Genomic DNA, 25,891 nt, shown 5'->3' with positions numbered 1-25,891 from the left:
TGGATCCTAAAATTTGTTGGGCAATTTCTCCTGAGCACACCAATACCTCATATGTGGTCATAAACCACTGTTTGGGTGCACGGCAGGGCCCGGAAGGGAAGGAGCGCCATTTGACTTTTTGAATGGAAAATTAGCTCCAATCATTATCGGACACCATGTCGCGTTTGGAGAGCCCCTGTGTGCCTAAACATTGGAGCTCCCCCACAATTGACACCATTTTGGTAACTAGACCCCTTAAGGAACTTATCTAGATGTGTAGTGAGCACTTTGAACCCCCAAGTGCTTCACAAAAGTTTATAACATAGAGCAGTGAAAATAAAAAATCATTTTTTTTCCTCAAAAATGATTTTTTAGCACGCTATTTTTTATTTTCACAAGGGTAACAGGAGAAATTGGAGCACAAAAGTTGTTGTCCAGATTGTTCTGAGTACGCTGGTACCCCATATGTGGGGGGGGGCACTGTTTGGGTGCACGGCAGGGCGCAGAAGGGAATGAGCGCCATTTGACTTTTTGAAATGAAAATTAGCTCCAATCGTTAGCGGACACCATGTCGTGTTTGGAGATCCCCTGTGTGCCTAAACTTTGGAGCTCCCCGACAAATGACCCCATTTTGGAAACTAGACCCCCTAAGGAACTTATCTAGATGCATAGTAAGCACTTTGAACCCCCAGGTGATTCACAGAAGTTTATAATGCAGAGCAGTGAAAATTAAAATTCTTTTTTTTTTCCTAAAAAAAAATTTTTCAGTCTGCAATTTTTTATTTTCACAAGGGTACCAGGATAAATTGGACCCCAAAAGTTGTTTCCCAGTTTGTCCTGAGTACGCTGGTATCCCATATGTGGGGGGGGACCACTGTTTGGGCACACGTCGGGGCTCGGAAGGGAAGTAGTGACATTTTGAAATGCTGACTTTGATGGAATGGTCTGCGGGCGTCATGTTACATTTGCTGAGCCCCTGTGTGCCTAAATAGTAGAAACCCCCCACAAGGGACCCTATTTTGGAAACTAGACCCCCCAAGGAACTTATCTAGATGTGTGGTGAGCACCTTGAACCCCCAAGTGCTTCACAGAAGTTTATAACGCAGAGCCGTGAAAATAAAAAATCATTTTTTTCCCTCAAAAAAATGATTTTTAGCCCGCAATTTTTTTTTTTTTCACAAGGGTAACAGGAGAAATTGGACCCCAAAAGTTGTTGTCTAGTTTGTCCTGAGTACGCTGATACCCCATATGTGGGGGATGACCACTGTATGGGCACACATCAGGGCTCGGAAGGGAAGTAGTGACGTTTTGGTATGCTGACTTTGATGGAATGGTCTGCGGGCATCATGTTACATTTGCAGAGCCCTTGATGTTCCTAAACTGTGGAAACCCCCCACAAGTGACCCCATTTTGGAAACTAGACCCCATAAGGAACTTGCCTAGGTGTGTGGTGAGCACCTTGAACCCCGAAGTGCTTCACAGAAGATTGTAACGCAGAGCCATGAAAATAAAAAATCTTTTTTTTTCCTCAAAAAATGAATTTTTAGCTCGCAATTTTTTATTTTCACAAGGGTAACAGGAGAAATTGGACCCCAAAAGTTGTTATCCAGTTTGTCCTGAGTACGCTGGTACCCCATATGTGGGGGGAAACCACTGTTTGGGCACACGTTGGGTCTCAGCAGGGAAGTAGTGACATTTTGAAATGCTGACTTTGATGGTATGGTCTGCGGGTGTCATGTTACATTTGCTGAGCCCCTGTGTGCCTAAACAGTAGAAACCTCCCACAAGTGACCCCATTTTGGAAAATAGACCCCCCAGGGAACTTATCTAGATGTATGGTGAGCACCTTGAACCCCCAAGTGCTTCACAGAAGTTTATAACGCAGAGCCGTGAAAATAAAAAATCATTTTTTTCCCTCAAAAAAATGATTTTTAGCCCGCAATTTTTTTTTTTTCACAAGGGTAACAGGAGAAATTGGACCCCAAAAGTTGTTGTCTAGTTTGTCCTGAGTACGCTGATACCCCATATGTGGGGGATGACCACTGTATGGGCACACGTCAGGGCTCGGAAGGGAAGTAGTGACGTTTTGGTATGCTGACTTTGATGGAATGGTCTGCGGGCATCATGTTACATTTGCAGAGCCCTTGATGTTCCTAAACTGTGGAAACCCCCCACAAGTGACCCCATTTTGGAAACTAGACCCCATAAGGAACTTGCCTAGGTGTGTGGTGAGCACCTTGAACCCCGAAGTGCTTCACAGAAGATTGTAACGCAGAGCCATGAAAATAAAAAATCTTTTTTTTTCCTCAAAAAATGAATTTTTAGCTCGCAATTTTTTATTTTCACAAGGGTAACAGGAGAAATTGGACCCCAAAAGTTGTTATCCAGTTTGTCCTGAGTACGCTGGTACCCCATATGTGGGGGGAAACCACTGTTTGGGCACACGTTGGGTCTCAGCAGGGAAGTAGTGACATTTTGAAATGCTGACTTTGATGGTATGGTCTGCGGGTGTCATGTTACATTTGCTGAGCCCCTGTGTGCCTAAACAGTAGAAACCTCCCACAAGTGACCCCATTTTGGAAAATAGACCCCCCAGGGAACTTATCTAGATGTATGGTGAGCACCTTGAACCCCCAAGTGCTTCACAGAAGTTTATAACGCAGAGCCGTGAAAATAAAAAAATCATTTTTTCCCTCAAAAAAAATGATTTTTAGCCCGCAATTTTTTTTTTCACAAGGGTAACAGGATAAATTGGACTCCAAAAGTTGTTGTCCAGTTTGTCCTGAGTACGCTGATACCCCATATGTGTGGGGGAACCATTGTTTGGGCACACGTCAGGGCTCGGAATGGAAGTAGTGACGTTTTGAAATGCAGACTTTGATGGAATAGTCTGCAGTCGTCATTACGTTTGCAGAGCCCCTGATGTGCCTAAACAGTGGAAACCCCCCACAAGTGACCCCATTTTGGAAACTAGACCTTCCAAGGAACTTATGTAGATATATGGTGAGCACTTTCAACCCCCAAGTGCTTCACAGAAGTTTGTAATGCAGAGACATGAAAATGAAAAAAACATTTTTTTTTCACAAAAATAATTTTTTAGCCCCCAATTTTTATTTTCCCAAGGGTAACAGGAGAAATTGGACCCCAAAAGTTGTTTCCCAGTTTGTCCTGAGTACGCTGGTATCCCATATGTGGGGGGGGACCACTGTTTGGGCACACGTCGGGGCTCGGAAGGGAAGTAGTGACATTTTGAAATGCTGACTTTGATGGAATGGTCTGCGGGCGTCATGTTACATTTGCTGAGCCCCTGTGTGCCTAAATAGTAGAAACCCCCCACAAGGGACCCTATTTTGGAAACTAGACCCCCCAAGGAACTTATCTAGATGTGTGGTGAGCACCTTGAACCCCCAAGTGCTTCACAGAAGTTTATAACGCAGAGCCGTGAAAATAAAAAATCATTTTTTTCCCTCAAAAAAATGATTTTTAGCCCGCAATTTTTTTTTTTTCACAAGGGTAACAGGAGAAATTGGACCCCAAAAGTTGTTGTCTAGTTTGTCCTGAGTACGCTGATACCCCATATGTGGGGGATGACCACTGTATGGGCACACGTCAGGGCTCGGAAGGGAAGTAGTGACGTTTTGGTATGCTGACTTTGATGGAATGGTCTGCGGGCATCATGTTACATTTGCAGAGCCCTTGATGTTCCTAAACTGTGGAAACCCCCCACAAGTGACCCCATTTTGGAAACTAGACCCCATAAGGAACTTGCCTAGGTGTGTGGTGAGCACCTTGAACCCCGAAGTGCTTCACAGAAGATTGTAACGCAGAGCCATGAAAATAAAAAATCTTTTTTTTTCCTCAAAAAATGAATTTTTAGCTCGCAATTTTTTATTTTCACAAGGGTAACAGGAGAAATTGGACCCCAAAAGTTGTTATCCAGTTTGTCCTGAGTACGCTGGTACCCCATATGTGGGGGGAAACCACTGTTTGGGCACACGTTGGGTCTCAGCAGGGAAGTAGTGACATTTTGAAATGCTGACTTTGATGGTATGGTCTGCGGGTGTCATGTTACATTTGCTGAGCCCCTGTGTGCCTAAACAGTAGAAACCTCCCACAAGTGACCCCATTTTGGAAAATAGACCCCCCAGGGAACTTATCTAGATGTATGGTGAGCACCTTGAACCCCCAAGTGCTTCACAGAAGTTTATAACGCAGAGCCGTGAAAATAAAAAATCATTTTTTTCCCTCAAAAAAATGATTTTTAGCCCGCAATTTTTTTTTTTTCACAAGGGTAACAGGAGAAATTGGACCCCAAAAGTTGTTGTCTAGTTTGTCCTGAGTACGCTGATACCCCATATGTGGGGGATGACCACTGTATGGGCACACGTCAGGGCTCGGAAGGGAAGTAGTGACGTTTTGGTATGCTGACTTTGATGGAATGGTCTGCAGGCATCATGTTACATTTGCAGAGCCCTTGATGTTCCTAAACTGTGGAAACCCCCCACAAGTGACCCCATTTTGGAAACTAGACCCCATAAGGAACTTGCCTAGGTGTGTGGTGAGCACCTTGAACCCCGAAGTGCTTCACAGAAGATTGTAACGCAGAGCCATGAAAATAAAAAATCTTTTTTTTTCCTCAAAAAATGAATTTTTAGCTCGCAATTTTTTATTTTCACAAGGGTAACAGGAGAAATTGGACCCCAAAAGTTGTTATCCAGTTTGTCCTGAGTACGCTGGTACCCCATATGTGGGGGGAAACCACTGTTTGGGCACACGTTGGGTCTCAGCAGGGAAGTAGTGACATTTTGAAATGCTGACTTTGATGGTATGGTCTGCGGGTGTCATGTTACATTTGCTGAGCCCCTGTGTGCCTAAACAGTAGAAACCTCCCACAAGTGACCCCATTTTGGAAAATAGACCCCCCAGGGAACTTATCTAGATGTATGGTGAGCACCTTGAACCCCCAAGTGCTTCACAGAAGTTTATAACGCAGAGCCGTGAAAATAAAAAATCATTTTTTTCCCTCAAAAAAAATGATTTTTAGCCCGCAATTTTTTTTTTCACAAGGGTAACAGGATAAATTGGACTCCAAAAGTTGTTGTCCAGTTTGTCCTGAGTACACTGATACCCCATATGTGTGGGGGAACCATTGTTTGGGCACACGTCAGGGCTCGGAATGGAAGTAGTGACGTTTTGAAATGCAGACTTTGATGGAATAGTCTGCAGTCGTCATTACGTTTGCAGAGCCCCTGATGTGCCTAAACAATGGAAACCCCCCACAAGTGACCCCATTTTGGAAACTAGACCTTCCAAGGAACTTATGTAGATGTATGGTGAGCACTTTCAACCCCCAAGTGCTTCACAGAAGTTTGTAATGCAGAGACATGAAAATGAAAAAAACATTTTTTTTTCACAAAAATAATTTTTTAGCCCCCAATTTTTTATTTTCCCAAGGGTAACAGGAGAAATTAGACCCCAAAAGTTGTTGTGCAATTTTTTCTGAGTACGCTGATACCCCATATGTGGGGGTAAAACACTGTTTGGGCACACGTCGGGGCTTGGAAGGGAGTGAGCACCGTTTGACTTTTTGAACGCAAAATTGGCTGGAATCAAAGGTTGCACCATGTCGCGTTTGGAGACCCCCTGATGTGGCTAAACAGTGGAAACCCCTCAATTCTAACTCCAACCCTAACCCCAACACACCCCTAACCACAACCCTAACCCCAACACATCCCTAACCCTAATCCCAACCCTAACCCTAACCGCAACACACCCCTAACCTCAACACTAACCATAACACTAACCACAAGCCTAACCCTAATTCTAACCCTAACCCTCTTTTCAACCCTAACCCTCTTTTCAACCCTAACCCTCTTTCCAACCCTAACCCTAACCCTCTTTCCAACCCTAACCCTCTTTCCAACCCTAACCCTAACCCTCTTTCCAACCCTAACCCTAACCCTGATGGAAAAATAAAAATATTTTCTTTATTTTATTAGTTCTGCCTACCTATGGGGGTGATAATCGGGGGGTTCATTTACTTTTTATTTCATTTTGATCACTCTGAGAGTGATCAAAATGAAATAATGGAATCTGCAGCCGGCAGATTCGGGCGGGCGCACTGCGCATGCGCCCGCCATTTTCCAAGATGGCGGCGCCCATGAACCGGACCCGCCGGACACCGGGAGCGACGGGGGGACTTGGAAGGTGCCGGGGGCGGTGAGAGCGGGTGAGGGGGGGATCGGAAGCTGGCGGGGAGCGAAGGGAATGGGAGGGGGGCAGATGATGACAGCGGCGGCAGATCGCCGCTGTCATTCAGTGGCGGGGGGGGCGATCGCCGGTGGGGGGGGTCAAATCGGTGTCTCCAGCCATGTCCGATGCTACTGCAGCATCGGCCATGGCTGGATTGTAATATTTCATCAATTTTCATTGATGAAATATTACTATCGCTCTGATTGGCTGTTTCACTTTTAACAGCCAATCAGAGCAATCGTAGCCACGTGGGGGTGAAGCCACGCCCCCTGTGGTGAATTACAAAGCCCCCTGTATCTGCGGGTCAGGTGACCTTTCATTGACCCCGGTCACCCGACCCGCAGGGGGGCTTTGAATTCATGACACAGGGTATGCGTCATAGGTCGGATTGGCACCGACTTTCATGACGCATACGCTGTGTCACAGGTCGAGAAGGGGTTAAAGGGATCATTGGTATGGAAGTTAGGGCAATTCCACTAAGCGCTCTGGTTCTGACCCCAGGCCTCTCTTAAAGGGATCCCCAGTAAGGAAGTTAGGACAGTTACACTCAGCTCTGTGGTTCTGACCTCAGGGTCTCTTAACGGGATCCCCGGTATGGAAGTGAGGGCAAGTCCACTCTGCGCTTTGGTACTGACCCCAGGCCTCTCTTAAAGCGATCTCCGGTATGGAAATTAGGGCAAATCCCTCAGCGCTCTGATTTTGACCCCAGGCTTCTATTAAAGGGATCATAGGTATGGAAGTCAGGGCAAATCCATCCAGCTCTTTGGTTCTGACCCCAGGCCTCTCTTAAAGGGATCCTTGGTATGGAAGTCAGGGCAATTGCCTTCAAATGCTCTGGTACTGACTCCAGGCTCTCTTAAAGGGATCTCGTGTATGGAAGTTAGGGCAAATCCCTCAGCGCTCTGATTCTGACACCAGGATTCTATTAAAGGGATCATTGGTATGCAAGTCAGGGCAAATCCACTCAGCGCTCTGGTTCTGATCCCAGGCTCTCTTAAAGGGATCCCCAGTATGGAAGTTAGGGCAATTCCACTCAGCGCTGTGGTTCTGACCCCAGTCTCTCTTAACTGAACCTGTCAAAGACAGAACTCCTTGTGTTTCCTCCCGCTACTAATGTACCTATACCCGACATTGCCATTTCTGTGTGTGGTTCCACTATTATTCCCCAGCAACATGCCCTGTTATGATTGGGTCACCGAGGAGGAAAGCAAGACCAAGCTAAGCCACAGAAAACCAGAGAGGTTGGTAACTAAGTGGATTGCAGACCCCTGATCCTATCCACACAACTAGCAGTAGCCGTGGAGCATACCTACGATGATTCTAGACGCCTCGACACAGCCAGAGAACTAAATAAACCTAAAGCAAGAAAGGGGAAATCTAAACTGCCCCAGAGCAGACCTCAAAGGAATAGATAGCCTCCAAACATATATTGTCGGTAAGACAAGGTGAAAACACAAACGCAGGTAGGAAAATAGGCCGAGCAAACGATGGGGCAAAAGAACACTTAGCTTGAGCATGCAGGGACTGAGCTGGAAACTAAGACCTCAGGAGGCAGGAAAAAATCACCAGCAGGGATAGAGGGAGTTGGCTGTCTTAAATCCAGTCAGAAACTCCCAATGTCCAATGGTCCTCCTCATTATCAGGTGGCAGGCCTCTGTTAATTAGATCAGCTCCATTACCTCCTGTAACCACCAGAGGGAGCCTGGAAAGAGAACTTGCGACCCCTCTGTCAATATAACCATCTCCACTACCTTCACCAGTAACCAGAGGTAGGCCAGAAAGTGAATTCACAACAATGCCCGCTGTCTTGGGGTCACACTTGACTCCGAGCTTTCTTTTGCCCCCCACATCCGATCACTGGATCGCTCCTGTTATCTGCACCTCAAAAACATTTCTAGAATTCGACCTTTTCTTACTTTTGACTCTGCAAAAACTCTTACTGTTTCTCTTATTCATTCTCGTCTTGACAATTGTAACTCTCTTCTAATCAGTCTCCCTCTTACCAAACTCTCCCCCCTCCAATCTGTCTGTAATGCTGCAGCCAGGATCATATTCCTCGCCAATCGTTATACCGATGCCTCTACCTTGTGCAAGTCATTACACTGGCTACCCATCCACTCCAGAATCCAGTGCAAACTTATTACCCTCACCCACAAAGCTCTCCATGGCTCAGCACCACCTTACATCTCCTCCCTTGTTTCAGTATACCACCCCACCCGCGCTCTCCGTTCTGCTGATAACCTGAGGTTAGCATCCTCAATAATCAGAACCTCCCACTCCCGTCTGCAAGACTATACACGTGCTGCACCAATTCTTTGGAATGCACTTCCCAGGTCAATACGATTAGTCCCCAATCCCCACAATTTTAAGCGTGCCCTGAAAACGCATTTATTCAGACTGGCCTACCGCCTCAACACATTAACCTAATCTATCCCTGTGTGGTACAGCCAAAAGTTTTATCATAACCAAGTTCACCGCATCATGTTCCCACATGTTTTATGCATCCATTAGCCCTCTGTGTCTGTACTGTTACACACTTAACATTATGGCTGGTCGATACAATCAGGGCAATTGTTACCACCTACCTTTCGTGTCTACCTTTTTCCTCATAGATTGTAAGCTTGCGAGCAGGGCCCTCATTCCTCTTGGTATCTGTTATGAGCTATGTGATTATTGTTATGCTGTAATGTCTATTGTCTGTACATGTCCCCTCTGAAATGTAAAGTGCTGCGGAATATGTCGGCGATATAGAAATAAAATTTATTATTATTATATTATTATAAAGGGATCATTGGTATGGAAGTTAGGGCAATTCCACTCAGCACTCTGGTTCTGACCCCAGGCCCCTCTTAAAGGGATCTCCGGTATGGAAGTTAGGGTAAATCCCTCAGCATTCTGATTCTCACCCCAGGCTTCTATTAAAGGGATCATTGGTATGGAAGTCATGGCAAATCCACTCAGCACTCTGGTTCTGATGCCAGGCCTCTCTTAAAGGGATCCCCGGTATGGAGGTTAGGACAGTTCCACTCAGTGCTCTGGTTCTGACCCCAGGCTGATGTGATGATGTGGGATATTAGGGGTAGTAGTCCTGTGGCTCTGGCTGATGGGATGATGTGCGATATTAGGGGTAGTAGTCTAGTGGCTCTGACAGGATGATGTGGGATATTAGGGGTAGTAGTCCAGTGGCTCTGGCTGACGGGATGATGTGCGATATTAGGGGTAGCAGTCCGGTGGTTCTGGCTGATGGGATGATGTGGGATATTAGGGGTAGTAGTCCGGTGGCTCTGATGGGATGATGTGGGATATTAGTGGTAGTAGTACGGCGGCTGTGACAGGATTGTGTGGGGAATTAGTGGTAGTTGTCTGGTGGCTCTGGCTGATGGGATGATGGGGGATATTAGTGGTAGTAGTCTGGTGGCTCTGATGGGATGATGTGGGATATTAGTGGTAGTAGTTCATTATTTCCACGGAATCGCGGCGATTCCGCCGCCATAGGACTGCATTGAAACGCTCACTTTACGCATGTGACTATGTGCACCATGCCTAAAGTGAGCACTTCATGGGCAGATGGTACCCAGGGACTGGAGGAGAGGAGACTCTCCTCCAAGCCCTGGGTACCAAAATCCTGTTAAAAATAGAATTCAGATAAAAATTGGGATATACTTACCCTCTGTCGGTCCCCGGAGTCCTCCCAGCTCTCAGCGGCGCTGCCAGCAACTTCCGTTCTCAGGGATGCATTGCGCGAATGACCTCTGATGACGTAGCGGTCTCGCGTGCATCAGTAGTAAAAAGTTGGTCACACTTGTCAAGCACTATGCTTGACAAGTGTGACCAACCTGTCAACCACTTTTCCAAGAGATGCTTCAAATCGCATGGAAAAGCGCTAGCATTCTGCAAGCTAAAAATGGTTGCAAAACGTATGTTTTGCAGGAAAACTCATGCGAATTCCGCATGCGTTTTACTCGTGACGGGGAGTTGTGGAAATGCTGCGGACAATTCTGCAGCATTTCTGCAACTTGGGCACATAGCTTAATGGCTACATGTTCTAGAACTTACATGTAAAAAATGGCAGTCTGAATGAGGCGTAAGGCGTTGTTCACATGTACGTTTTTGTTTTCCTTTTGCATGTTCTGTTTAGAACAAATTAGCATCCTGTGCATTGCTGTTTCACATGGAAGCAGAGGGACCACATTTAGTTATATTGGGTCCATCTCCTTTCCGTTTGTTTGTTTTTTTAAACCAGAAGTATTGTAAGCGGGACTGTTTATTCCATTTGAAAAATAGTCAACAAGCATAAAGCAGACGGAACTCGTATAAATCAATGGGAACCCCACTGATTCCATTTGAAACAGGAATGCAGAGAATGCTATATGGATTCTAAATTCTGAATTCTAAATGGAACAGACAAGCAGAAAACATAAATGGACATGTGAACAGAGCCTGACAAGTATTATCCAATTACTGACATTTCATTTCAGTCCTATATCAGGTGTAATGTCTGTTTATTTAGAAATGAGCGAATGTGAGAATATACTGTAAATTGCTTACGTATAAGATCATTTCTCGCAGTCCAGTGGCTAAATTAAATATTTTGGGCGATTGCATCATAGCATCATACCTAGAGGTTTGTAACGTTCATAATTACATGTGCAAGGAGGAGATAAACTTCACCTCAGTACTGTGGATTTGGCAATGGTCAGAAGTGTAATGGAACTCGAAATTCATTTAATAGGTTTCACCCCTATGAGCATGTATATATTCGTAAGCTTTCAAGATTGTCGTGTAATCCAGACCACAAGATACAGTTTTATGCAAATTATTTTAAAGTTATTAAAAGAGATGAGGCTATGGGCATTTTCAAGTTGGTAAAAAAGTATGAATATACAGTATATGCCAGGAATAATAATACTATGTGGTAGAAAGGTACAGTAGTTACATACCATATGACACCAGTTCACCATGGCTTGGTCTAATGAGGACAATTTACAATGCATCCAGTTCTATGCATTTAAAACATTAGGCTGACCTCTAATGGGCTGTAAAGAAATTGAAAGTGGAGAATGAAAGTGCTGACGTGCTCTGAAAATACCAGTTTTTTAAACTGAAAGCCTGAAATGAGTCATAGGGGAAACCTTACTTGGTCAAATGTTATCTTCTGCTGGAAAATCCCATGGCAAGTTCATAGCGCTGGGGCCAAAAGTCTGAGGTCATATTGAAAAGTTGTGATTTTCGAAAAACTTATATTGAAAAAAAAAATTTCCACAACGATTTACAGACACTATATTCTCTATCATAATGTCTTTGGAGTGTGGGTGAAAACCGGAGAACCAGGAGGAAACCCACGCAAACATGGGGAGAACGTACAAACTCCTTGCAGATGATGTCCTTGGTGGGATTAAAACCCAGGACCTCAGCTGGATACAAGTAAAGTTGAAAGCAATGATGGAACAGAAATCCGTCAGCTCCTTCCTTCATCATACTCCCTATGCGTCTGACGTTTCAGCGCAGTGGGCATGATGACGTCACAACATAGCAACCGCTGTGCGGAGCAGTACAGAGCTTCAGAACACATGCTGCAGAGACCAGAGCAGTGGGAGAATGAAGAGAGGTGACTACTTATTTTTTTTAATCATTGTGTATTTTCTGGGGGCTATCATACTATTTGGAGGGCTATGTGGTTTTACCATAATACCATTGGGAGTGCTATGTGGGAACTATCATACTATCCAGAGGGCTATTTGAGGGCCATCATACAATTTGGAGGACTATATGAAAGCCATTATATTAAAAGGAAAGCCGAGTGGGGCCAATTATACAGCTCCAAGTGCTGTGTGGGGATGAGATATGCTCTTTTGTGACCCCCGCTATATATATTATTTTCTGTGAAGGCAGGGATGGGGAGCCCAATTTGGACTTCTGCTATGGGACCCCATGATCTGGGGGATCCTCCAGCTGGTCACCACATGGAAATATGGGTAAACCAACCAACGCGTTTCAGCTAATAGCCATAATCATGGCGTATTTTAACATCTTCTATAGTCTTGTGTTGTCAACCTCAATATCATTGCCGCTCGACGGACAGGGAAGATCTTGTGGTCCTTAAAGGGACTCGGTCAGCACAGAATGACTGTTCACACCAAGTATAGGTATAGCCAAACATTTAAGTGCACCTTCCCACCTGCTTTGTTTCTCTATATCCTGTAACTGAAGTAAAATGCTTAGAAATGACGAAAAACAATTTTACGCAATGTGAAATTGGTCAAACGATTTGTGACTTTGGGCATTTTCAGTTGTTGCAGCCTTGGGCATCAAGCCATCCCTGACTTCGGCATGTGTGACTGCACCGCTTGGACACCCTAAGTCTGGTCCTGGCTTCTACAGGCCGGTGGACCCAGGTGGACCCAGGCACCTATAGGCCGGTGAGTCTGACTTCTATACCAGGAAAGATCTTTGAACAAATTATTAAACAACATGTATGTCAGTACCTGGATAAGAATGAAGTGATTAAACAGAGTCAGCATGGGTTTGTAACTAATAAGTCATGTCAGACTAACATAATTTCCTTCTATGATGGAATCACTGATTGGGTGGATCAAGGAAATGCTGTAGATATAGTATATCTTGACTTCAGCAAAGCATTTGACAAAGTATCTCATACAATCCTTATTGAAAAAATGACTAAGTATGGAATGGACAAGGCAACTGTTAGGTGGATTCATAACTGGCTTAGTGATCGGACCCAAAGAGTGGTCGTAAATGGCTGCACATCCAGTTGGAAGAATGTCTCAAGTGGGGTACCACAGGGCTCTGTCCTGGGCCCTGTATTGTTCAACATCTTTATCAACGATTTAGATGAAGGAATTGAGGGTAAACTGATTAAATTTGCTGATGACACAAAGCTAGGAGGGAAAGCTAATACTAGAGAAGAGAGAGAGAGGATTCAAAAATATATAAATAAACTGGAGCAGTGGGCAGCAACTAACAGAATGGTTTTTAAGAGGGAAAAATGCAAAGTACTACATCTGGGCAATAAAAATGAAAAAAGCATATACAGAATGGGAGGAATAGGGCTAAGCAACAGCACATGTGAAAAAGACTTGGGTATACTAATAGATCACAGACTGAATATGAGTCAACAGTGTGATGCAGCAGCAAAAATGGCAAATGCAATTCTAGGATGTATTAACAGAAGCATACAGTCTAGATCACATGAAGTCATTATTTCCCTCTACTCCTCTTTGGTCAGACCTCATCTGGAATATTGTGTCCAGTTTTGGGCACCACATTTTAAAAAAGACATCAACAAACTGGAGCAAATTCAGAAAAGAGCGACCAGAATGGTGACCGGTCTGCAAACGCTGTCTTATGAGGAAAGGTTGCAGGATTTGGGAATGTTTAGTTTGCAAAAGAGAAGACTGAGAGGAGACTTAATAGCTGTCTACAAATATCTAAAGGGCTGTCACATTGTAGAAGGATCATCTTTATTCAAATTTGCACAATGAAAGACTAGAAGCAATGGGATGAAACTGAATGGGAGGAGACACAGATTAGATATTCGAAAAAACTTTTTGACAATTAGAGTGATCAATCAGTGGAACAGGCTGCCACGAGAAGTGGTGAGTTCTCCTTCAATGGAAGTCTTCAAACAGAGGCTGGACAGACATCTGACTGGGGTGATTTAGCGAATCCTGCTTTGAGCAGGGGTTTGGACCAGAAGGCCCAGGAGGTCCCTTCTAACTCTACGATTCTATGATTCTATTCAAAGTTTTGAGAAATGTTTTTGTAAGTTGAGCAACATGTTTGCACAGCAAAAAAATAATTAATGTTGAAATGGTCAAATGGATGTCACGGGGAATTGCCATTGTATTTATTAATTGTCATGCTTTTGGTTCACCATTTTTTTCGCATAGCCGTATAGTTATTATATCAGCAAGTTCTGAACATGTGAGAGGCGTGATGCAATCACAGATGAAGACAGATGATGAAGTTAGAAGCAGCAGTGTAATTGATGTCTTCGGGTTACATACCAAGAAAAGTTCTGTTTTGGGGGGTTTAACCCCTTAATGACCAGACCAAATTTTTTAAATCTGACCAATGACACTTTATGTGGTAAGAACTCTGGAACACTTCAACATATCCTAGCAATTCTGAGACTGTGTTTTCGTAACACATTATACTTTATGATAATGGTAAATGTAGGTTGGTATGCTTTGTTTTTACTTATAAAAATATCAGAAAATTAACAAAAAAATAAAAAAATGTGCAATTTTCAAACTTTGATTATCCTTTAAATCCAGATAGTCACACCACCCAACAAATCATTATTAAATAGCATTTCCCTCATGTCTGCTTTACATCAGCACCATTTGTAAAAGGTTGTTTTATTTTGTTAACATTTTAAAAGGTTTAAAAATGCAGTAGTAATTTTTCATTTTTTTTTTTTTTTTAGCTTTGGTCATTTAATGACTTTGGGGGGTCCCATGTAATAGAATCCCCCAAAAGTGATAGAATTTTAAAAACAGCGCCCTTCAGCGTATTCAAAATTGTTTTCAGGTAGTATATTAACCCTTCAGGTGCTTTTCAGGGATTAATGCAAAGTGGCATGACAAGAATGAAAAAATGTATTTTTACCACCTAAATGTTTCTGTCACGCTCGCACCTTGGCTGAATGGCGCGAGCCGGGGAGTTGTGGCCCCACTGTGCCACAAACCAGACTACCCTGGAAGGGACGTGCCTACGACAGCTACCTCGGTCTTTGCTGGAGCCTCTGATGGTGAGGTCAGGCTTTTGCGGCAGATAGCTGTCGGGTACCACTCCAGGGTGGTGTCTGGCTGTGGCTGCTGATCCCACTCAGGGACAAGTCACTCGGACAGGTGCTATAGACAGGCAGGTAGGCATGACTGGCACGGTTTGGAAACACAGGGCAAGCGGGCACGGCTTGGAGACACAGGGCAAGCAGACACGGCTTGGAGACACATGGCAAGTGGGCACGGCTTGGAGACACAGGGCAAGCGGGCACGGCTTGGAGACACAGGGCAAGTGGGCACGGCTTAGAGACATAGGGCAAGCGGGCACGGCTTGGAGACACAGGGCAAGCGGGCATGGCTTGGAGACACAGGACAGGCGGGCACGGCTTGGAGACACAGGACAGGCGGGCACGGCTTGAGAGACAGGACAGGTGGGCACGGCTTGAGACACAGGACAGGAGGGCACAGCTTGAGACACAGGACAGGCTAGCATGGTATGAGAAGGAACAGGTAGGGGCCTGTTCACACAGCAGGTGCAGGTACCAGTGTAGGCAGGAAGGAGTGGAGTATGTTGGCACAGGTTAGGAACTGAGCCACAGGAGTGTGGAGTCGGCAGAGCCGCAGGAGTGCGGAGTAGGCGGAGCCTGCAAGAGTGCAAAGTAGGCAGGGCTTGTGAGAGTGCAAAGTAGGCAGAGCTTGCAAGTGTGCAGAGTAAAGACAGGGAGGACACAGGGAAAGACACAGCAGGGAAAGAAATCACAGACAAGAAGACTGACAGACAGAGGTAAGACAGAGTTCAGACAGCGAAACAGTACGAGACAATGTACAGGGACCGAAGGATACAGGAACCAGGATATTCTGCCTCCTGGGGGGCGGGCAGAGAAGTACTAGGCAAAGTACAGAGACAGAGCTAGGACAAGGCAGAGACCAGGATATTCGCCTCCTGGCGGGCAGCCAGAGAATACTAGACAAAGCTAGGAGTAAAGCCTCTCAGAGAAGGCGAGACATAGGACAAGACCTGGCTTCCTCAGCAGCAAGGAGCTAACTGAGTTGAGACATTGCACAGGCAAGGGTTAGTTGGTGTGGCGGCCCTATATAGTAAAGGGCTCCAGGTGATTGGTCAGGGACATATTAGCCAGGTGCGCCCTAACTCCATAAGAAGCACAGAGAGTTCAGGCGCCGCCCCCCTATACACATAGTCAGGAAACATGAACACAGCAGACAGGAGGTAAGAGGGACAGAACATGGAGCTGGAAGTAAACAGAATTCACAGCATGGCCTGGAGCAGTGAGAAAGATGGTGAATGGGGAATGGGAGGCCATGCAGGGATGCCAGCATGGTTGTTACAGTTTCTAACTTCTGAACTGGCCGCTATAGCTGGAAGACACTAAGGCCTTTATTTTGCCATGAATTGAAATCGCAAACATCATGACCACACGATCAAGATCTCACGGTGCTGATGGGGTTAAAGAGGGAGCCCTCACACTCTGTTAACCATCTAGATGCTGTATTTACAGCAGTATTTAACGGGTTAAACAGCTATAGTTGGTGCCAACGCTGATCATGGTTGATGGAGCAAGTTGTCACCTGTAGTGTACAGCCGACAGCTGCTGGATTGTCATCCGTCGGAAGATGCTAGTCTCTTATATTGCAGGTCAGTTTTAAGTCGTATTGGTGGTCATTAAGGGGTCAATTTACAATATAGATCCTCTTCAGTGGGGCGTTATCTGCTGTGGTCTACACTCCCTGACAGAAGTTATGTCTCATCCATGTTATGTAAATAAAAGCTATAACCTGACCTTAAATTCAGCCATTGATTGTATAAATTATTCTTTTGAAAGCTGAAACCCTCCAAAATGTGGTTTAGGTTGAGAAAATAAATTGGCATCAGTGCAGAAATATTGATCATTTAATGAACACAGAATGGTCAGATTTTGGCAAGGCAAAAGTTTTGTCAGCCACAGAAAGTAATGTGATATTCAAACAAATAATTAACTTAAAATACAAATATATTTTGCATAAAATTGGTGAATAAAGTTGTGTTGCTATTAGAGTCATATTTAATATTTTGTGTGACTTCTATGAGCATGAAGGACTGCATCCATATGGTTCAGCAATGATTCATACAATTTCTTAATGAAGTCATCAGGAATAGCAAAGAATGCAATCTTACATGCCTCCCAGAGTTCATCTAGATTCTTTGGTTTTGTATTCCAAGCTTACGCTTTCATCCTACCCCAAACATGCTCAATTATGTTCATGTCTGGTGACTGGGCTGGCCAGTCCTTGAGCACGTGATCTTTTTTGCCTGGAGGAACTTTGTTGTAGAGATGGATGTATGAGATGGAGCATCATCCTGCTGCAGAATTTGAACCCTTTTATGATTTGGAATATAAGAGGTAGCTAATACTTCTTGATATTTTAGGCTATTGATATTGCCGCCCACCTTGCAAATGTTTTGCACACCCCCATACTGAATGTTACCCCAGACCATGATCTTTCCACCACCAAATTTAACTGTTTTCTGGGTGTATTTTGGATCCATACGGGCTTCAGTAGGTCTCCTGCAGTATTTGCGGTGGCTGTGGTGTAATTCTACTGAAGATTCATCAGCGAAATCCACCTTCTGCCACTTTTCCAGTGTCCATCTGTTTAGCAGGCTGTGGGACTTTGCAAATGCCACATGGTTGTTTATTTGCCTTTTGTTTAGTGCTGGCTTCTGGGCACTGATTCGACCATGGAGGCCATTTCGAGACAGAATCTTTCAAACTGTTCTAGTTGACACAGGAACTTGAGGTGACCAGGCCTGTTGGAGCTCTGCTGCAGTGGAAGAGGGGCTTGCTTTGGATTTTCTAACCAACAAACAATCCTCCTGAGCAGTTGTCTTGCGGGGTCTGCCGGACCTGGGCTTGTCAAACACATCTCCAGTCTCTTCGAATCTTTTTTTAATTCTTTGTACTTGACGCTGAGACACATTAAAGGTGCCAGCCAGCTCTGCAGTGGATCTGGTCTTCAGCCTCTTGATAATCAAGGCTTTGGTCGCAGGGTGGATTTTTGACATGTTGTCAGAGCTCAAGTTGCAGCTCAAGTGAAGGTCTGGGGTGCTGGGTTTCTTTTTGTACACACCCACTAATTAACCGATCATTTACTGAGCACAGGTGAGGATGTAAACTAGGATTGGGTGCATTATATGACCAGGCAACAAAACTTTTGTCTTGCCAAAATCTGACCATTCTGTGTGCATTAACTGATCAATATTTCTGCATTGATAGTAACATAGTAACATAGTAACATAGTTATTAAGGTTGAAGGGAGACTTTAAGTCCATCTAGTTCAACCCATATCCTATCCTAACTTGCCCTAACATGTTGATCCAGAGGAAGGCAAAAAAAACCATGTGGCAAACAGTAAGCTTCACATTAGGGACTCCACATACGGCAATCAGACTAGCTCCCTGGATCAACGCAATATTAAGGAAACTAGTGTATATACCCTGTAATATTATACTTTGCAAGAAAGGCATCCAGTACCTTCTTAAATTTTAGTAGGAAATCACTCATTACAACATCATATGGCAGAGAGTTCCATAGTCTCACTGCTCTTACAGTAAAGAATCCGCGTCTGTGAGTATGCTTAAACCTTCTTTCCTCCAGACGTAGAGGATGCCCCCTTGTCCCCGTCACAGGTCTAAGAGTAAAAAGATCATTAGAAAGGTTGTGGTATTGTCCCCGCATATATTTATACATTGCAATAAGATCACCCCTAAGCCTTCGATTCTCCAAACTAAATAACCCCAAGTGTAATAACCTATCTTGGTATTGCAGACCCCCCTAGTTCCCTAATAACCTTGGTCGCTCCTCTCTGCACCCGCTCCAGTTCAGCTATGTCTTTCTTATACACCGGAGACCAGAACTGTACACAGTATTCTAAGTGTGGTCGCACTAGTGACTTATATAGAGGTAAAATTATGTTCTCCTCATGAGCATCTATGCCTCTTTTAATGCATCCCATTATTTTATTTGCCTTTGCAGCAGCTGCCTGACACTGGCCGCTAAATGTGAGTTTGTCGTCCACCCATACACCCAGGTCTTTTTCAGTGACTGTTTTGCCCAGTGTTTTACAATTAAGCACATAATTATACATCTTGTTCGTTCTACACAAGTGCATGACCTTACATTTATCCCCATTAAAGCTCATTTGCCATTTATCAGCCCAAGCTTCTAGTTTAAATAAATCCTCCTGTTATATAAAATTGTCCTCCTCTGTATTGATTACCCTGCAGAGTTTAGTGTCATCTGCAAATATTGAAATTCTACTCTCTATGCCCCCTACAAGGTCATTAATAAATATGTTAAAAAGAAGCGGGCCCAATACTGACCCCTGTGGTACCCCACTGCTAACCGTGACCCAGTCTGAGTTTGCTCCATTAATAACCACCCTTTGTTTCCTATCCCTGAGCCAGCTCTTAACCCACCTACACATATTTTCCCCTATCCCCATTGTTCTCATTTTATGTATCAACCTTTTGTGTGGCACCGTATCAAAAGCTTTTGAAAAGTCCATGTACACCACGTCCACTGCATTCCCTTGGTCCAGTCCGGAACTTACCTCTTCATAAAAGCTTATCAGATTAGTCTGACAGGAATGGTCCCTTGAAAACCCATGTTGATATTGGGTCATAAGGTTATTGTTCTCCAGATACTCCAGTATAGTATCTCTTAGGAAACCCTCCAGGATTTTACCCACAGTTGAGGTTAAACTTACTGGCCTATAATTTCCAAGTTCAGTTTTTGTCCCCTTTTTGAATATTGGCACCACATTTGCTATACGCCAGTCCTGTGGTACAGACCCTGTTATTATGGAATCTTTAAAGATTAAAAATAATGGTCTATCTATGACTGTGCTTAATTCCTGCAGTACTCGGGGTTCTATCCCATCCGGGCCCGGAGATTTGTCAATTTTAGTGATTTGTAGACGCCGCCGTACTTCCTGCTGAGTTAAGCAGGTGACATTTAATGGAGAATTTTTATCCCTGATCATGTTATCCGTCATGGGATTTTCTTGTGTAAATACTGTTGAAAAAAAGTCATTTAGCATATTGGCTTTTTCCTCATCCTCATCCACCATTTCACCCAGACTATTTTTAAGGGGGTCAACACTATCATTTTTTAGTTTCTTACTATTTATGTAGTTAAAGAATATTTTGGGATTATTTTTACTTTCTCTGGCAATGAGTCTCTCTGTCTCAATCTTTGCTGTTTTGATTTGCTTTTTACAGAATTTATTTAATTTTCTGTATTTATTTAATGCCTCATCACTACCTACTTGCTTTAATTCTCTAAATGCTTTATTTTTGTCCCTTACTGCGCCCCTTACAGCTCTATTTAGCCATAGTGGTTTCCTCCTACTTCTAGCATGTTTATTCCCATGCGGTATATATTGTGCACAGGTCCTATTCAGAATGCTAATAAACGTCTCCCATTTTCTTTGTGTATTATTATGTCTCAGGATATCGTCCCAGTTAATTGCACCAAGATCATCTCTCATCCATTGGAAATTTGCCTTCCTGAAGTTTAGTGTCCTTGTAACCCCTCTACTACACATCTTATTAAAGGATACACGAAAACGTATTAATTTGTGATCACTATTACCCAAGTGGCCCCCCAACCCTTACATTTGATATGCGGTCTGGCCTGTTGGTTAATATTAGGTCTAGCAGTGCCCCCCCTCTTGTTGGGTCCTGAACCAGTTGTGAAAGGTAATTGTCTCTCATAGTTGTCAAAAACCCATTACCTTTGCTGGAACTGCAGGTTTCGGTTCCCCAATGTATTTCAGGGTAGTTGAAGTCCCCCATAATAATGACTTCTCCTTGAGTCGCAGCTTCATCTATTTGCTTTATGAGGATATTCTCTGTTGCTTCCATTATTTTTGGAGACTTATAACAAACCCCTATCAGTAATTTATTATTTTTCCCCCCTCCCCTTATCTCCACCCACAGGGACTCTACATTTTCATTGATGCCAATTTATTTTTTTAACCTAAACCACATTTCGGAGGGTTTCAGCTTTCGAAAGAATAATTTATACAACCAATAGATGAATTTAACATCAGGTTATAAGCTTTTATTTACATAACATGGATAAGTGACATAACTTCTGTCAGGGAGTGTATGTACACAGTTGTGTCACGAGTTTATGCTGCTCAATACTGGAGAAACCTCAGAGCATACAAAATGTAAGGGATGGATGGGGATAATAAATTAAAAAACACTTTTTACTCACCTGTCTTTGCCCCGCAGTTAAAAGGGGAAAGGGCAATGTGCGTCATTGATGTCATTGAAGAGTGTTCCCCCCTTGTGATCTCGTTGAGTAATAGGGAGCTGAGGCAGCAAACTGGGCGTAAGGAGTCGGGGGAAGGACTGGATAAGTGAGTGTAAGGTGTAATTTTTATTCTCAGAATAATCCAGCAAAATGGTGGCCCAATGGCTGCAAATCAAATTCCAAAAATTTCATATTCACAAGAATATGGATTTTTAGGGAAATTACTAGCCAACTTGATTTATTAAGGCTCAATTCTCTTATCCCTAAATGACAACATATTTTTCCTTTACAGCCTCTTTTGGGCTATGTCTGGTAATAAAGATCAACCTCTTTCAAATAAATGATGCTCAGCTAAAATACCACAGACAGCCAAAAGGACAAGGACAGTTAAAGTCTGGGAGGGGGTGAATCAGACCCTTTTGTGAATTTTTTTCAATTATTTGAGTTATATGAATCAACATAACAATAATAATGTAATTTCCCAATGTTAAAACTAATGACTCCAAAGTGCAGATATACTAAATATGTGATAAAAATAACCAGGAGAATTCTTGGCTCTATTATGAGGTAATTAAAAGTATAGGTGACTGGCAGAGCTCCGTGGCTTCATGTGGGTTATCAGTCAGAGAATCAGATGACTGGACAAATGTCATGCGTGGCTTTACACAATCCTACCTCGTGTACTGTCCTTGGTCACTCACAAGCTGATATACTCGTACAGTCATAGATAGTGGGGAAGACCTAGTCAAATATTTCAACTTTGTCATGACACTAAGAGTGATCCCAATGGACTTTGACACAATAAATTATCAGAATCCTGCTCGCCACCACCAGATTATTTCTGTGTGTTATTTCTGTGATTATTTCTGTGTAAGCTGAATTCATTTCCTCCTAAAACTTATAGGGTGCTTATATTGGATAATATACTTATCCTATAGTCTATGATATCACAGTTTTGTGATATATAGGGAAACTGAAAATCTCTTATGAAGCCCAACCTGTACCAACATGGCAGCCATAAGGGACTATAACTGGCCTCTGTTTTCATGGTAACGCAATGTCACCACACAATTATGTTATAGGTGGGGGCCAAAGATTACCAAAATGTCGTGTTCCCATGATCACTTACCTTACATGTCAGTCAGTTATGTACAACTGCATTTAAGGAGTTGCACTGGGACTCTGGAAGAACAGGGGGCCCACTCGCCGTCGGAGACACTAGAGCGCTATGGGGTTTGTGAGTTGCTGCAGGGAACAAGGAAAGATGAGTATTTGATTATTTATTTTATCTATGGAAAATTATATGGGGCCCATTTTACAGTTTGGAGCATTAAATGGGGCCCATTATACTGTATGGCGCATTATATGGGACCATTATATACTATATGGAGCAATATCTTGGGTCATCATATACTGTATGAAGCATTATATGGGGTCATTATAAACTGTATAGAGCATCATATGTAGCCCATTATACTGTATAGAGTATGCTATGGGGTCCATTATACTGTATGGGGCCATTACTCTATGGACAATATAAACTATATATATGGAGTCTATTATACTGTATACAGCATTATATTGGGACTATTATACTGTATGGAGCTCTATATGGGGTCATTATATGCTGCATGGAACATTATATGAGGATATTATATGCTGTATGGAGCAATATATGGGACCATTATATACTACATGAAGCAATATATGCGGCCAATTATACTGTATGGAGCATTACATGGGGTCCCTTGTTCTGCATGGAGCATTATACTGTATGTGGCCCATTATACTGCATGGAGCAATATATGGGGTCCATTATTCTGTATGGAGCATTATATAGGGCCCATTATACTGTATGGAGGACTATGTGGTGCCCAAAATACTGTATGGAGGACTATGTTGTGCCCATAATACAGCATGGAAGACTATGTGGTGCCCATACTATTATGTGGAGGACTATGTAGTGCCCATAATACTGTATGGAGAACTATGGAGAATTATGCTGTGCTCATAATACTGTATAGAGGACTATGTGGTGTCCATACTGTATGGAGGACTATACTGTCCAATCTAAAATGAAAAATATATAGTCACCCTGACTTTTGAATCTCCCCAGGGCATGCACTGTGTGCTGCAAGGATTCGCCGGTTTCAGAGCTAATGTAGAATTTACACTAGATATCAGTCGTGTAATGTAAGAAGTGAAACCTTTGGCATTGTGCAATACCTATATTTCTTATCTGTGCATCATGAATCATGGTTTGTGTTAAAGGGGCCCTCTGAGATTCTTTTACCAAGGGCCCGAGAAAACCTGGAGCCGGCCCTGCATACAGCAGCACCTGACATTTCATCTACTAGTATGTCCTGTGTTGGGAAGGAGTTAAAAATAATTGTAAAGCTCTGTATGCAATCAATAGACTTTTAGTCAATCCTTCAATGTAAATTGGAAATGTATTTCTTGGGCTATAATGATATAAGCACGGATTCTTTCTTTTTTGGTGGAAAAAAAAATCGATTGCCATGGTCTGCCATTTTGACAGGAAAGATAACATTTCATGCAGTAGTATTATCTTTCCTGTAAAAATGACAGAACCCGTCATCAGTTTGTCAGATCCTGGCAGAGGCTGTTCTGAAACTAATCTTTTCTGTAACAGAAACTACAATGCAAATGTGAACAGCGTCTAAGACATGAAAATATTATAAATCTGTGAGGTGGGATTACCCCTTTAAAGCTTTCACTAAAGGGATTATGTCAACAGTTTTTTTTGCTAAGTGATCTGTGGACAGTGTGAGGTAGGGGATAAAACACTGAATTAAGTGAAATGCGTCACTAGTCAGGCTGTGTGCTGTTCATTTACACTGAGGGATTTATCATCTGGTGATTATCATTGCTGCATGCTAGTCAGACTCCACCCCCTTCTGTGATAAGCAGCTCACTGTCTGTAGACAATATACATGCAGAGCCTGGTGTGGGCGGGGTTAGCCTTCTCAGCTCTGCTGCCTTGCTAAATCTAAAAACTCTGATTGTAACAGCTGCAACCATTAAACTGATACATCGCTGGAATCAGGTTCTCTTTGCCTACATTACGCCGCTTTCAGATGAGGTAGTAAAAGCCTGCTGGCAAATTCCCTTTAAATGTCGCCTTCTGCTGATCTCTTCCAGTCTACACAGCAAAGGTTAAGAGAACTGTTTCACACATAAAACGTCAGGCTATTTCATATATACTAGTGGGTAGTATAAAAACATAACATTTTTGTTTTACATATGGCTAATCAAAAATGTAAAAAAAAATGTTTTTCCATAAAAAACTCAACTTAAATAATCTGCTGTCTCCAAACCAATACATTCCCTTTACGTAATCGAGCTTTCAAGTCCGTCCTGTGGAACAGTGAAAGCTTTCTGAACAACAGCAGAGATTCACATTGACATTAATAATCCTGAGACCCATTGCATAATTACATTAGCTGATGCAGATGTAGACAAAGGATGATGTCATACCTCTTCTACTTTCTATTTTTTTTTTCATTCCCTTTAACTCTCTCCCTCTCGTTTTCTCACTCGCCCTCCGAAACCCGAGACAGGCATGAGATAGGAATCTGCTTGACTGCCTTTAATCGGATTAAAGTTCCTGGCAGCTGATGATCGATTGGTTACTGGAGAAATCAATAAATGCTGACAGATTTCTGGGTTCATGCGAAGATTTGACTCCTCAAAGACAGCTGGATGTACCATGGCGCACACACGGCTGTCAGAAGATACACGGACGGGAGAATGGCGAGTATGAAATGTGATAATACTGGTAGCTGAATCTATGAATATGGATTGTCTGAAGGTGCTTCTTTATGAGGAGGGTTTGAGAAGCTTGTGAGAAGCATTACCTCATCCAGTGCTGAAATCAATAGAATGAGTCTGGCAATCAATTATAGACTCCCGAGGTTCTTATGTAAGTGTAACACTTCTGCAGGAAATATGATTACTGAGAGCTATGAAAAAAAGACAACGCTATAATCTGCTAAGCATCAGTGGCTGCCAGGATCTCAGACCCCAAAGCAAGCAACAGATCTTATGAAATATTAATGATCTCGTTGGAATCAATGATAAATGCATGTTAACTTCAAATCTGATCAAAGCCTCTCTACTCCATTATGAATAGCGATCTCCGGGAGAAGTTTATACTCGGAAATACTAATGAGCGCAGAAACCGATCTTTTGGGTCACTAACACATCCAGCTTGTAAATTTGAATTTGACGTAACGTCGGAGAATGCACAAAAAATTACATCAAAATCTGCAACGTCCGCTGTCTACAAGTTAACCAGGGAGTTGTACAGTATACAGAATTTGATGCCAATTACGCTACAGTTTACTCCTAGATGTGTTCTATTATAACACATGGCACATATAACTGTAGACTGCATGTAGGCTAAACGAGAGCAGACCAGCTACAAAGAAGCTGTGGCTTACTCATTTGTTTAGAAGGGCAGAGCGCACTTCCCACACGTACATAATGATTGGTAATAGATCGTTCCGTGTGGGTAGACCGCCATTGATGTCGGCAGCGATTGCCCTGTATGCACAGGAAGATGTATAGCGG

The 25,891-nt window shown here is 43.2% G+C and overlaps 1 long non-coding RNA gene across 2 annotated transcripts in view; it reads right to left on the bottom strand.

Annotated features, from left to right (window-relative positions):
• The window catches only part of LOC141097230 (uncharacterized), a 62,057-nt gene extending 36,823 nt beyond the window's left edge, over positions 1-25,234 (bottom strand). The window contains exons 1-2 of one of the 2 annotated variants that reach the window (XR_012233888.1): positions 25,177-25,234; positions 22,428-22,543 (exon numbers count right to left, since the gene is read on the bottom strand). This is a non-coding gene — a long non-coding RNA (uncharacterized lncRNA). Of the gene's footprint in view, positions 1-22,427; positions 22,544-24,796; positions 25,058-25,176 lie in introns of those variants that run through there. The other variant, XR_012233889.1, reaches the window with a different exon arrangement.
• Between the last annotated feature and the right edge of the window lie 657 nt (positions 25,235-25,891).

Source organism: Dendrobates tinctorius, unplaced genomic scaffold (assembly GCF_039654945.1).
Source record: "Dendrobates tinctorius isolate UK_male_01 unplaced genomic scaffold, ASM3965494v1 ptg000083l, whole genome shotgun sequence".
In the NCBI taxonomy this organism is placed as follows: domain Eukaryota; kingdom Metazoa; phylum Chordata; class Amphibia; order Anura; family Dendrobatidae; genus Dendrobates; species Dendrobates tinctorius.
Note: the sequence above shows the minus strand (reverse complement) of the source record. Positions and strands in the feature narration are given on the sequence as shown.